Below are 15,856 nucleotides of genomic sequence, written 5' to 3'. Positions count from 1 at the left end.
TGGCTCTACAAAGTATTGACTTTGGGGGGGGTAGTTATGCATGCTCAAGTTTTCAGTTTTTTTGTCTTATGTCTTGTTTGTTTCACAATAAAACATATTTTGCATCTTAAAAGTGGTAGGCATGTTGTGTAAATGATCCATTTTAATTCCAACATTAGCACAATGTTTATATGCACTAATAGCACAATCTTATGGCAAAAACATTGTGCTTATTTGTACATATAGTACATACCTAATGAGAGTCTTGGATGCCTGTCTGCATACCCTTCTGTTTTGTTCATCTGCTTCTTCTTATCATTAAACTTACTTTCTGCACCTGCTTCCTGACTCCCAGCATATACGTTACACCACTCAATCTCTAAAACAGATTTGATTAATTTGAACCACTTCCTTTGAACTGTACAATCATAGTGCTTCATAAGCAATAGTCTATACATAATATTGGCTTGCAGTTAAACTTATTTACAGAAAAAAAACACTTTAACTGAACGCTAACCTGCACTTCACAATTCCAGACTTTAACAATGCACAGTCTATTTTCTGAGACTATATCAGATCATTTTACCAGCATTGCGCCGTGTGGAAAAATAGCTTCTAATTTGACTTTATATATACTTGTGATGCCTTTGACACTCATAGCTGTTTTCTCTCATTGACTCCCAATGCATTATTTTTCCTGCGTGAACATGCTTGTTTGCGCACATATAAAAAGGGCTCCAGTGTGATTCGGGCTTTACCCATAGTGAATCAGTCGGTCCCAGTACACTGCCTGACTCTTTCCCTTGGCCCTAAGCCTTCAAATTGTCTATATGTGAAAGGTGTAAGCAATATGGTGTAAGCTCCACCACTTTCCTGATTATACCTATCCAGACCCTTAAGAAAAATATAAGGGTTAAGTCAGGGCCAAGGAGGAGGGGTAGGGAGTGAATTTGGACCAGCAAATAATGAGTATGTGCCATCTAAGGGTTTCACTACCAATCATGTGGTAGTCAGTATAGTCAATTCCATCATCCAATTGAGTACATTTTTGAATTTAGTAAAAGGTGTTGTGAATTACACAACCACAAAGCAAGTGATTGCAAAAACTATTTTTTATTTTATTCTGTTAATAAAGGGGCAGAGTTAGTCAGATGGAAGCCATGCTCCTGGTAAGTAGGCTGTTATGCCAGAGTTCTATCACTATTACTATCTATTGGGACATATGCAATGCTGGACTTGGGTTGAGGCTCACCGCCGCTGAGTACAGGCACCTCAGATGTACTACTGCATGAGCTCCTGTTCCTCTTATAGAATATTAGCTCAAAAGTATTGTGGAGTTCCTGCAACTAAATGTTAACAGTACCAGCACCCAAAATGAGCATCAGCACCTATTTTAGTCCAAATCAAGCACTGCACCTAGGTCCACGATTCGATTCTTGCTGAATCCCAGATGAGTCTCTTCCCTCACCCATCCATCTGTGCATTCTCCCCCAACTCTGCCTTATGCACAAGTGTCCCAAAACAGAGAAGCATCTAAGTAAGAAAAAAATTCAACCACAAAAGTATTTTTTTTAAATTCTTCCATTTGACCTATCTTGATGTGGTTTGATCATTTTGTTGTTTGTTTCATTGCAGTGGCAGAAAATGGCAGAGCACCAGGGTCCACCTACCTACCATCTCCTAAAGGCTACTCTTGTTCCTATAGATGTGAAGGAGCTCTCTCATTCTTTCTCTATCTACTCCCCCACTTATCTCCATATAATAAATCCTCTTCAGTTTCCAATGTGTGGTCTGTGCTTTATGAAGGTATTTCATTATTAGGATACAAAATAATCTGAGAGTATTGTTTAATTGCATAAACATCTACATGCTGTATGACAGATCTACAAGTTGTACGATGAATCAGGAAAGCAGCAGATAGGGCAGTTGGAAGAGCCAGGAGGACACAATGATAGATGGCATGCATACATGTAGCATGTCAATATGTAATGAGACCAGGACAACAAGGGGTGTCTCCATGACACTACAATTATTATAATCTACCCAATTAATATTGTTTTATCAATATTACATGTGTAGGCCTAATATCAAAGTTAGTCTGCAATCAGGGTTAGGCCTAGTAGAATTTAATATTTATATTAACCATTATTTAAACAGGGAGTCACATTGAGATACAAATATTTTACAAGAGAGCCCTGTATACATTTACAAATAAAACCCAGTACATAGATTAAACACAACAGCCCTACATACAGTGGGGCAAAAAAGTATTTAGTCAGCCACCAATTGTGCAAGTTCTCCCACTTAAAAAGCTGAGAGAGGCCTGTGATTTTCATCATAGGTACACTTCAACTATGACAGACAAAATGAGGGGGAAAAAATCAAGAAAATCACATTGTAGGATTTTTAATGAATTTATTTGCAAATTATGGTGGAAAATAAGTATTTGGTCAACAAAAGTTTATCTCAATACTTTGTTATATACCCTTTGTTGGCAATGACAGAGCTCAAACGTTTTTCTGTAAGTTTTCACACATTGTTGCTGGTATTTTGGCCCATTCCTCCATGCAGATCTCCTCTAGAGCAGTGATGTTTTGGGGCTGTTGCTGAGCAACACGGACTTTCAACGGAGTCCGAACCTTAGGGGGGGTACTGTCACACTCTGACCATGATTTGCGTTGTTTGTTTCTATGTTTTGTTTGATCAGGGTGTGATATGAGTGGGCATTCTATGTTGTATGTCTAGTTTGTCTATTTCTATGTGTTTTGGCCTGATATGGTTCTCAATCAGTGGCAGGTGTTGTCGTTGTCTCTGATTGGGAACCATATTTATTTTTCATATTTTGTTTTGTATTGTGGTCGGTGGGTTATTGTCTATGTTATGTTGCACGTTAGCAGTCATGTTCGTCTAGTTAGTTAGTTAGTTAGTATACTTCGTGTTTTTTTTCATCTTTCATTAAAATCATGCATTCACACCACGCTGCGCTTTGGTCTACTCAATACGACGATCGTGACAGCTTGTTTATTCCCGACTTCCCAGTTGTCTTGAACTCACTGAAGTCAAGTTATTGCAGTTCCGAGTTAACAGATGTTTTGAGTGAGGTACAAATTATGCTTTTTGACAGCATGGCCAACGTTAAATGTTCATCATTTTAAATTGGAAAATAGCCCCTTAATGCTAGATTTGGGGCCACACAGCCACTCCACTGAATAGCAAGCTAGTAACTGTTTTGCAATGCTTGCAGAGTTAGCCACTGTCACTGATTCCTTCCAAACCACTCATTGTTGAATTTGCGATTTCCAACTTGTTGTGTAATATTTATGTCCAATGGCAGATGAGCACTGATACGTTTTATCAATAATTTCTCTTCATTATTTCTCTTCATATGACAATGATTAAAAATTATTTATCAGTAGATTGTCTACTTGATTCATGATGACGGCTAGCTAAGATTTTGAAAGTATGATGTTGACATGTTCAGTCCAATCAAAGCTACTGTGGCCAATGACCTTCAGCCTTCTTGGAAGGGCACTTCTAATCTAACTCTATGCCAGCACCCAAGGGGCTAGAATTTTCTACCTCTACCCTTAGACTTGGCTGTGATGTAGTGTCCACATGAATGACAGAACACTGAGCCAATCATGGCGCAACGCTCCGTATTTTCTGCTCACTTGCCCCATCACCACAGAAAGCACTCAGCTAGGCTGAAACACCTGCATTTTGGAGCTGCCTTACTCATGAAAAGAAAAAAATAGACCATGTTTGAATGCAGCTTTAAAAACTCAATGATGTATATATTTTCTAACATTGTTTGCAAACTGATATGTGATACGTATTAATGCCAATATAACATACAAAACATTGCATAAAAATGTGGGGCTCAAAATATGTGGGGCTCTGCAAATAAAACACACTATAATAAAACACATAATACACATTAAACATATTTAAGAAAAGCAATCACATTCTGTAACAAAGTCTCTAATCAATCATTTAAGGTACCAGAATATCTAATTTCGAGGAATTCTGTGTATTGTTCCACACAAGGGGCCAACAAAAAAAAGAAAATCATATTTCCCCAATTCTGTGGCGACCAAAATAAACTCCAGAGTTAAATTAATATCTAGTTCAGTAATAACAATTCTCAGGTCAATAAAATGCTAAAATATGTATAGGGCATACATTCATTAGCAGGCGATACACGATTGGCTATGTAAAGTTGAGCCCTGCTGAACAGGTCCCGTATTTATGGCAACAGCGACGTTTGCTAGTAAAGCTCGCAATTTTTTGTATTATTACAATTAGAGGAAATAAATTGTAAAAGAGGGAGAATGGGAAACATGCACTTCAAAGTTCGAACAGACATCTCTCTCTCTCTCTCTCCGTATTTTGGGTCACTGCTGGGTTTTTCCGGCACGGTTACGTCGCCTGACGTTGATACTCCTTTGTAGGAAGGTTATCATGTGATCCTCTGAACAAGTCTTTGTTCTTTCCTAAGTAGTTCGAAATACATATTATATTTGTGCTTGATTTATTTGATAAAGAAGGAAATATACTCTCTTATAGAACGTTCTTAGAAACATATAACTTCCCAATACACTGTAAAGAATTTAATTCTATATCCAAAGCAATACCTTCAGGACTTACTCAATTCATAAAACCTCATTTGTGTTTTGGCGCACATGTCACGATAGATGCACAATTTATGTTAGAAAGGTTCCCCCTGCTGGATAAGAAATGTAATAAACATTCATAAGTTAACTTTTTCACTCCAAGATCAAGATCTCTCATTGAGGGAAATTCTTCTGGAACGCTCATATTACTGAAATTGAATGGAAGAATGCTTGGTTGCTCTCTCACAAATTGTGTATATTAAATAAAGTAAAATAAATTAACTTTAAAATCTTGCACAAAATATACCCTTGCAATAACCTGGAATTCATGGATTTAGAGGACATATGCATTTTCTGTGATAAAGAAGGATAAACTATTATACACATTTTTTTATGAGTTTGACCGTGAAGTTAGTTTGGAGCGAGTTAAGTATTTACATTTGTAATCTAATCAATAAGACCCATGTATTTACAATGAAATATCTAATGTCGTTCGTTTCTTAATTCTCTCTGGTAAATTGTATATACACAAAAATAAATATTTGAAATCTGTCCCTAAATGCAATATAATTTTACTCAATAAAAACCCCCACTGTGTTCTTACAACTCTATCATAAGTTTATGCAACTGTAAACCCTGGCTTTTTATCTTTTTTAAATGTATTTTATTTTAGGAACTTTTTTTTAATGCTATTTTATGTTTATTCAGAAAAAATATGCATGTAGTGATGTCTTCTGTTTTTGTATTGTATTGTAATTTTAAATGTTATATGAAAAAATAAATAATAATAATTATGTGATCATGTCAGATTTGTATTATTTATTTTTTATAGTGTTTATACATTATTTTAGCTGCATCTATCTTTAATTTGAATCACGTTTACGTTTGCTTATATAATAACCGTTTTTTATGAAATCATGTATGCAAAAATAATGACACATTTTCTTCCCGAAACCGGATAAGTTGCAAACTACAAATATGGCGAACTTTTGTAGTTTATTTTTCTAACCCAAAAATTATTCTTATCAATATATTCGCCAAAATCATTATAATATGCCGGTAAATTGATATACCTTCATTGAAGCATACATACATTTAAATTGGTGCACTTTCTGTGTGTTTCAGTCCTTAATATTTAAGTTTGAAATGTGGGAGCCTCATGATTAGGATCCCTTAGTTAACCTTCATGTACAATAATGTTCGGATATGTTAATCTGTTTTTAACATACAAATCATAAAAGTTTGGAAAAATTGCACATTTGGGGGGTGCTACTGAGCACCCCATGGCCACCAGGGGTATGGGATTGCACAAATATGTCTGATTTAAAAATATTTTGTGCCAAGCCACAAGTCTGAGCTACAAAAAAACAAAAATATACTTGTTTGGATTCCAAGACATGAGGAAGGCACAGTGATGCCGAAACGTTGGTAAATACCCATTAAATTGCTGGGAGATTACACATGGAGTGTGCGACTTTCTTTATTTTGATGGATTCCATGACCAGACATGGCTTGTTAAAATAGAAGGTTTTGTAGGGGTGTATAGAACATTATTGCAGAAAACAAGTGTATGTATGTAAATGTATATACATACTGTTTTATATTGATATTGGAGCCTTGAGAACCTCGAAAATATATTATTTAAACATTTTACACCCTTTATATGGCCATTCAACCCCGATACCCATTCTTTGCATAATGGCCAGAACCGCACCTATTTTGCCATGGTTTTCGGCACAGCATATTTCTGATAAGCAAGACAATTATGCACTGAATTCTCACTTTCTATCCAAATATAGCAGCTTTGCCATGATTTGGCTTTCACCTTCAGCTTTCACCTTCAGAAAACACATCCCTCTGTTAACAGAGGGATGCTACTGAACCCAAGCAGATAAATGCACCTGTAAAAATCATGCAGCATGTCAATATGATGCAGTGGTAGCTTCTAGAAAGAAGCCTACAGAAAGAATGCATGTAAGGTAATAAACATAATAGCATGGTAGGCTATATATACAGCATATAAACCATGATGATTTACAAGTAGTCCTATATGTATTTTAATCTATAGCTACACTTAGTGTCACGAATACCACCGAAGGTGGCTCCCCTTCCTGTTCGGGTGGCGCTCGGCGGTCGTCGTCCACGGTCTATTAGCTGCCACTGATCCCTTTTTCCTTTTCCTTTGTTTTTGTCTAATTGTTTTCAGCTGTTCCTTGTTGGGGTTTTGGGATGGGTGTTATTTAAGTTCGTTTAGTCCGCTGGTGTTTGTGCGGGCTTGTTGTTATTGTTACGTTAGGGGTGTATCGGTGTCCTTTGGGGTTTCGCTGTCTTTGGGGTTTCGCTGTCCTTTGGGGTTTCGCTGTCCTTTGGGGTTTCGCTGTCCAGGTTTTTGTAACAGTGGTTTTGACTTTGTTTGCACCTGTGTTTAGGGCTTCATCCATGTTTGGACCTGTTACGTTGTAGAGGACATTAAAGCGTGTTTTCCCGTTTACTTTTGCTCTCTGCGTCTGACTCCACACCCATCACTCACTCAACGTTACACTTAGCCTATTATAGGCCTGTAATTAACTGCTCAAAGAAGATGGCCTCATTATCGCATAGGCCTATAATAGCCCTGTATTGCGTAGACTATTTGAAGGTATATATATACGCTAATAAGCTATAACCCAATAAGTTGTTCCCTGTTAAAAATGGTAACAGGAGCCCTGCTCGTCCTAAATAGTGAAACACAGTAGCAGCCCTTTCAAAACGCTCTGTTTCTTCATGACACCCAGGTCCACTGATGTGGGAACTTGCCTACATATTCAATTATAATTATTTGATTTTCAAAATGCAATATTCCCATCACTTTTGATGATTGTTTTATCATTCCTCACAATAAAATCACTAGGGCTACTAAAGTGTCCTTCATCAGGCAGTAAGCTTAAACAGGACACGTGACCTACCATTTGAAATGATGGTGTAGGGTACAATGTACTGCTGAAGTATATGGATTGGGCAACAGTACATTCCACTCAATATCAGATTTTCATTAATACACCGTTAACTGATATAAAGTCAAACATAAAAGCGAGTGATAGGCTATAGTTAGATTTGGCAAGTGACATTTTAGAAAGGTGATGTTGTACTTAGAATGCTGCAAGGGGCAGCAATAGCTTACAGCATGCGGCACCAACACTTTTTATTACGTCAAAACAATTAATTCATACTATGTCATAAACTGACACACACACACACACCCACAGCTGTTAGTGCTTAATGCATTTATTTATCAAGACCTTTACTTTCTTTCTTTATTTTAGCAGACCCATTGAGACCTAGGACTCTTTTGCAACTCAAAATTACACAAAAAAATCATTATCCCAGCAGCATAGAAAATATATAGATATTTTTAATCATGAAGAACAACCACATTCCTCTATAAAGAGATCCTCAACCAACATTCTGAGTTGCTGATGATGTCGCCATAGTCTAGGACCGGAAGGGGAGGAGGTGAGGAGAGGAAACATGGCAACAAATCTCCACTAGACCATCATCAGGCAAAATACATTTCCCTGGATGCGTTCAGAAGATAAGGGGTCAGGGGTCAATGTCGGAACCCTGGCTGCTCATGAGGGAGGTGGTGGCAGCCATCCCCCTCTCCTGCGGTAGAGAGAGAGTCCGAGAGAACGAGGGCGGGGTGGTGTATGAATTCAGAAAGCATAGCAGTCACCATCTGAGCTCTCAGCAATAGGACTTCTATCTTCATATGAGTTTTCATTTGCATCAGAGTCATTAAAAATAACCCCTTCTCCCAGAATCAGCTTTTGATAGGTGTTCCTGGTGTTGTCTTGGTCTTGTGTCAGTTCACTCAATCTTCTCTTCAGGAGGAAGATTCCTCCCTCTGACAACTCCACTGCATTGCCTGAAAATCATATGTAAAAAGCAGTACATTATTTACAATTCCACTACACAAAATAATCTGGAGGGTATATGTAAAAGCAAGACAAAACGTTCAGTCCAAAAATAGTATAAATCTCAACTCACTCTGATCTTGCAGCTGTACGGACAGTGCCTCCAGAGTTCCCGCTGCTCTTTGTAGGCTCCCCAGTGCCTCTTCATCTCCTGCACCAGGATCCTCTCTTCCTCCTGCAGTCCGTTCACCAACATCAGTCTGTCGAAGATTGCCTTTTTGATGGCAAGATGGCTGTTGCCTGTGTGATGTAAACTCGCAGAGGTATATAGTAGAACAACAGCAATGATTGCAGCCTACACTGAAGGTAAAATTTCAGTCACAATAGATACTGTACCTTCTGTAATCATATACTTACTGGTGCGAGGTCTCACCCATGGCCACAAAAAGTTGTCAGTATTGAGCAGCTCATCCACTGTGGGGAGACTAAACTCTGCCTACTGTGTGGGAAATTGAACAATGGCAGTTGTCAAGGCTGCCTTGTCCTCAACAATTTCTCAGAATCTGATGCCTTCTCTTGTTGTCGTCTGAATAAAAAGGGCTGATTAGACTGACTGTAGATTTAGATATATTACATGACAATAGGTTACAGAGCTACTTTAGAGGCACTGATTTGTGAATGACTAATGCATCTTCTTTCACAAATCAGTTTTACTGCTTGATTTCTAATGTGTTTGAGGTCATATTGTTGTTGGGGTTTACCTGTCAAACAGTAGAGGTAGTGTTTCCTCTGTTTCACAATGAGGTAATGCCCCTCAATCTTCTTCTGGAGATGCCCTGTCTGACTATCCTGAAGGTTGGCTGTCAAACATAGGACAAGTTACAAACATGACTCCACTGACATCAATGCAATTATGAAGTTGAGAGACAGAGAAACATTCACTTTTCTACATGTTGGATTCTGGCTTGAAATATAGTTATTCCTGTCATCATATTAGAATGTATTGATGACTTTACATGTATAAGAAATGTATATATTAGGGGACAATTGAGAGTTAATAGGAACTTTGTGCATGGAAAGTTACTGAGTGAGGCAAGGGGATGTGAAGAAATTTCATTTTCTGTTCAAATATTAATATTCTGCTGAATATTGATATTTCTAAGGAAGGAGACAAAGGGGAGCAGTCTAGTTTCACTTCCTGATAAGGCACGCCAGTTGCTGAGGAACTAGGGCAATGAGGGAAGTGGAACTCAACTCGAGATAAAGTTAGCAGTTGAAGAGAGAAGACACGACTTAAAGTCAAATATTTTAGTATGATTCACTTGAAAAATTAGAACCTGTTGGAATCATATTATGGGATAGGACTGTAGTCAGATGGTTTTCGGTGTGGGCCATATGCTGTATTTGTTCAGAACCGAACATACTTTCAGGCCACTGCTGGACCTCAGCAACCCACTCCTGAAGCACAGCTTCGTTTATGTCCAGCTCTGCCCACTTATCTTCAAGGAAGCTAGTCTCCTCCTTTAGTCTTTTGGCATTCTGAAAAAAAATACAATTGAATTGAGGAATAACATAGGTGAAGGTTCTAATTATTCAAGTGAATCACACTAAAATATTTGACTTTAAGGTATACAGTCATCTTGATGTTTTCCGACATCAAGATGACTTGTACAAATATTAAAAACCTTAGCCAGGATTGCAGACATAATATTAGACATGTATAAATAGATAAACAATAATGAGAAAGCAGGTCAAACATATATTTTTTATGAACCCCCCCCCAATACCTTCATATATATCTTTACCAACATGCAATCCATGTTGGCAAACATCCTCTTATTCTAGCCCATTGCCAGTAGTGTGATAAAATATGTGCGCACTGTTGGAAAAACATCTTCAGTCAGTTATTCTAATAAATTACTACTGTGTGCCTAACCAATCAACATAAAAACTGCCATTTCAGTCAAGTGTAAGATTTAAAAAAACAACAACAATAACATAATTAACATAGCATAACATAATATCATCATAGCATCATCAAGTAAGCCCAAAAAGTAAATGTCCTTCACTCTAAGCTTCTCCCTTCAGCAGTAACATGTGTCCAAGAAAATGTTCTGCTTTGGGGCAGTTTATGTGGTTTCCATATGTCAATGTTTCAGTTTTTCCGGGGTGGGGTAGTAAGCCCCAAGCCCAACCTCCGACATGGAGGACCATGGACTGCTTTGTCTGCCTCCTACCCTTTGACCTGGCCGGCTTGGTTGCACCTGCCGGGGCTATAAACCCCCTTCCGGCTTAGCACTCAGGGTAATTGAGGTACACAAGTCTCTCCACCGTGGCATGGAGAGGGGCAATTAGTTTGATCTTCTTAATTGAAGTGTGCTGGAGCTAAAATATGAAGACCACTTAATAGTTAAACATTATTAAGGGAATTATGTTGCAATCCTTAACCTTCTTCAGCATTAGTTATGTTATAATAATACACTTATCAGCCTTGGACATGTACTTTGTCGTGACAGCAGCTCTGATTATAAAACTACTCACCTGCTCAACTATAATATAATGCCAAAATGAACAAATATATAAATATTTTAATGATACATTCATTCTATTATTTTAAAAAGCATTACAGTATCCTTTCTACATAACACAAAAACCGTCATGAAGGAAAACAATTATCTCACAAGCCCATTCATGCGCCTTCGCATGCATAATATTATTTGACCCTGCTGGTCATCTATGAAAATTTGAACATCTTGGCCATGTTCTATTATAATCTCCACCCACCTGGCCACCCCTCATAGCCTGGTTCCTCTCTAGGTTTCTTCCTAGGTTCTGGCCTTTCTAGGGAGTTTTTCCTAGCCACTGTGCTTCTACACCTACATTGCTTGCTGTTTGGGGTTTTAGGCTGGGTTTCTGTACAGCACTTTGTGACATCAGCTGACATAAGAAGGGCTTTATAAATACATTTGATTGATTGATGGATAACAGATAGGAGAGGGTGCATTTTTAGAAGCTCCCCCGACTCTGGGCATGCCTGCACAACTTTCTGCAAATATGGCCAGTATTTGCATGCTTCATCGTAGCAGAAAAAGCCCACCATGCCAGGAGAAGACAACTCCTTCTGCAAGTACATTGCGTAGGCATACAGTATATCTTGCCTCTGTACATGTTGAGGGCCTTGAGGAGCACACCGTGTCGGCAAACTGCTATCTCAATGCCCTCCTCATCTACTTTGGCAGATGTTTTTCCTGACGTCTCTTTGGCCGCTGTCCAGTCTGACGTGCCACACACTCCTTTGCCTGGCGTATACAACATGAAAATCACGGTGAAGTGCCGAGATGAACTGAAAACAAACAACATCTAAACTGGGTGACATTAAAGCTATGTTATAGAAGCTGTGAGAATAATTACATGGTTGGTCTTTGTATGGACACGTTTGATGAAGGATGACATCATCGTCTTCCGCCTGGAAGACACCATAAGACATTCCTAGTTAAATAAAGGTTAAATAGAAACTTTAAAAATAGTATAAGCCCTTCTCAACACAAAATAGAAAGTGAGACTGCAAGATTACATGACAAAATTATACATCAAACCAAAACATTGAGGTATGGCAAGTAGCCTAGAGGTTAGAGAGGTGGGTTGCTTGTTCAAATCCCAGACATCTGACCGTGTTTCTCCAACCTCTGTGTGTGTGTGTGTGTGTGTGTGTGTGTGTGTGTGTGTGTGTGTGTGTGTGTGTGTGTGTGTGTGTGTGTGTGTGTGTGTGTGTGTGTGTGTGTGTGTGTGTGTGTGTGTGTGTGTGTGTGTGTGTGTCTCAGAGGGGATTGGATACAGCAAAAAGACAAATTACTGTCCCACAATCTTTTTTTTCATGGAAAATGACATTCTAGTTTAGACCATCTGCAATTTAACATCACAAAAATATACTTCATAGCAAAAAGAAGACCAGCATGAAATTTAAGAAGGTATAATTATAACCTGAACAAAACATCAGCACATAAGAAGGTAGTACAAACCCTGAAGCTTTGTGGAAGCGCTATTGCTTGCGATTCCCATCCACTGATACAGCATGCTTCTCCTGTGAGCAGGCAGGAAAATGGAGTAGATCGCTTCCAAAAAGCTGGTTTATTTCAAACCGCCCGTACGTCCAATCGAGGAATGCCTTCTGGAATGTGTCGCCACATATCTTTCCACTCTAATAACATGCAAAACAAACAGAGGTATAAGTAAGGGGCACATTTTATATTAGGTACAAATATGAACAAATATTAACCCCTAATACATTAAAATTATATTTTGACGAGTATATACACTTACCCTGCCAATGCGCTTTGTTCTTCTGTCAAGAACTCACACAAAGGCTTGACGGGAGCATCCTGGGGCCAACACCTTCATGTCTTCAAAGGACTTGAAGAGGTCCATTGTGAAGATGTTATGGTGAGTCACGGTAGCTGGCCAGTGGCCACTCTTTACAACTTCGTCCAGCCCTACTGTACAATGTCTCAGATATCCGGAGCAGTTCAGAGCAGGAAGGGACAGGTTGTAGTGCCCTGAGTCAGGAGTAATTATTAGGAAGCGATGAATTACATTCTTTAAACAGCCGTACAGCTGTTGCACAGCCATGGGAAAAATATAAACTAGAAACCAAAATGTGATACCAAATTGTTCTATATATTTGGACTGTAAATGCTGATGCATTGAAAATTGTGCAGCATGACTAAAAAGTTGGTATTGCAGGAGTTGCGATCAGATTTAATTTGAAACACCTAAACAATAAACACACACCTTCAGCTACTGGAAGTTAAGGGACCCCTAATCATCCTGATGAATTACGGTGATTGAGGACAAGGGGCGAAATGACCCTTCAAACAGAGACTCCTTGTCGTGCAAAACCTTGGTGCTATGGGTGGCTATGTCACATGCAGCACAGAGAAGATGCCTGGGCAGGCAAATCTCTGCATCGCACAACCTTTGGGGTTACATGATAATCTGGCCCCGTGATACTCCCCATCAGCTCCTGTAGGTCCTGCATCAGGGAGTCTTGTGGAGATAAAGAAAAATTCAAATAATAACATGACAGAATTAATGAAAAGATTAGCTTGCCTATATTAACAAATGTTAAGGATGGTATGGCATTTGCTTTGGCATTCTAGCATACTGTACCTGTATCTTGTGGGGATAATTGCAGGAGCATGTGTACTGCAAGAGGATGGGTACTGGTACTGGAAACTATTAAATAAAAATGGAGTTATATTTCTTCATCAATACACCTTTAAAGGCAGTAGTATAACTGTGTTTTTGGGGTAAAGAGATCCACTATGACAGATAGAAATATGATATACTGAATGTAATTATATTAGATATATACTGCATGTCAGGGGTCGGCAACCTAAGGCAAAAGCCTTCACAGATCATTTTGAGGAGAGAGGTGTCGATACTAAAAGCATATTCGCTATCACAACTGACCGTGCCCCCGCTGTGGTGGGGAAACATAAAGGATTCGTATAGCTGATTGAAGATAAGATTGGCCACTGCGGGATAAATGTCTCTGTGTCATTCACCAAGAGAATCCGTGTCACAAGATCAAGCCGGTGGTGCTAATGGAAATCGCCTCTGTTTAGCGAGTTATTGAATTCTTCCGTTTGTGGGCAATTAGTTGTAATGCACATATGAAAATCATAACTGGCGCGCAGATCATTATATATTTTTTGATTTTACATTTAATTTTAATAAATGTAACCTTTATTTAACTAGACAAGTCAGTTCAGAACAAATTCTTATTTACAATGACGGCCTACTCTCAGCCAAGTCTGGACGATGCTGGGCCAATTGTGTACGTCCCTATGGGACTCCCAATCACGGCCGGATGTGATGCAGCCTGGATGGTAGGATAAATTGTAAATTGGCACTCCACACAAAAGGTTGCCAACCCCTGCTTTACAGTGGCGTTTTTCCTATTTTGGTGTTTTTGGCGTTTTGGGCGTTTTTCCTATTTTGTTGCGTTGCAACCTGTAATTTAAATAGATTTTTATTTGGATTTCATGCAATGGACATACACAAAATAGTCCAAATTGGTGAAGTGAAATGACAATAATAACCTGTTTTAAAAACATTCAAAAAAATGTAAACGGAAAGTGGTGTGCGCATTTGTATTCCCCCTTTGCTATGATGCCCCTAAATAAGATCTGGGGTAACCAATTACATTCAGAGGCCACATAATTAGTTAAATGAAGTCCATCTGTGTGCAATCTAAGTGTCACATGATATGTCACATGATCTCAGTACATTTACACCTGTTCTGAAAGGCCCCAGAGTCTGCAACACCACTAAGCAAGGGGCACCACCAAGCAAGCGGCACCATGAAGACCAAGGAGCTCTTCAAACTGGTCAGGGAAAATATTGTGGAGAAGTACAGATCAGGGTTGGGTAATAAAAAAAAATATCAGAAACTTTGAACATCCCACGGAGCACCATTAAATCCATTATTAAAACATGGAAAGAATATGGCACCACATCAAACCTGCCAAGAGAGGGCCACCCACCAAAACTCATGGACCAGGCAAGGAGGGCATTAATCCGAGAGGCAACAAAGAGACCTAAGATAACCCTGAAGGACATGCAAAGCTCCACAGTGGAGATTGGAGTACACTCCACAGAGCTGGGCTTTATGGAATAGTGGCCAGAAAAAAAAGCCATTGCTTTAAGATAAAAATAAGAAAATATGTTTGGTGTTTGCCAAAGGCATGTGGGACACTCCCCAAACATATGGAAGAAGGTACTCTGGTCAGATGAGACTAAAATGGAGCTTTTTGGCCATCAAAGGAAAATGCTATGTCTGGCGCAAACCCAACACTTATCACCCTGAGAACATATCCCATGGTGGTGGCAGAAGCATGGTGGTGGCAGAATCATGCTGTGGGGGATGTTTTTCATCAGCAGGGACTGGGAAACTGGTCAGAATTGAAGGAACGATGGATGGTGCTAAATACAGGAAAATTCTTGAGGGGAAACCTGTTTGAACATACTGCTAAAGCAGTGGTGGTTTAAGGGGAAACATTTTTAAATGTTTTGGAATGGCCTAGTCAAAGACCTCAATCCAATTGAGAATCTGTGGTATGACTTAAAGATTGCTGTACACTAGTGAGCGTTTTGCCTTTTTTTACCATTATTTAACTAGGCAAGTCAGTTAAGAACAAATTCTTATTTTCAATGACGGCCTAGGAAAAGTGGGTTAACTGCCTTGTTCAGGGGCAGAACGACATATTTTTTACCTTGTCAGCTCGGGGTTTGATCTTGCAACCTTTCAGTTACTAGTCCAACACTCTAACCACTAGGCTAACTGCCGCCCCTTGAAGAATGGACACAAAT

The sequence above is a fragment of the Oncorhynchus keta genome, chromosome 1, assembly GCF_023373465.1.
Source record: "Oncorhynchus keta strain PuntledgeMale-10-30-2019 chromosome 1, Oket_V2, whole genome shotgun sequence".
NCBI classification, from domain to species: Eukaryota; Metazoa; Chordata; class Actinopteri; order Salmoniformes; family Salmonidae; genus Oncorhynchus; species Oncorhynchus keta.
This window is presented reverse-complemented; position numbering follows the sequence as displayed.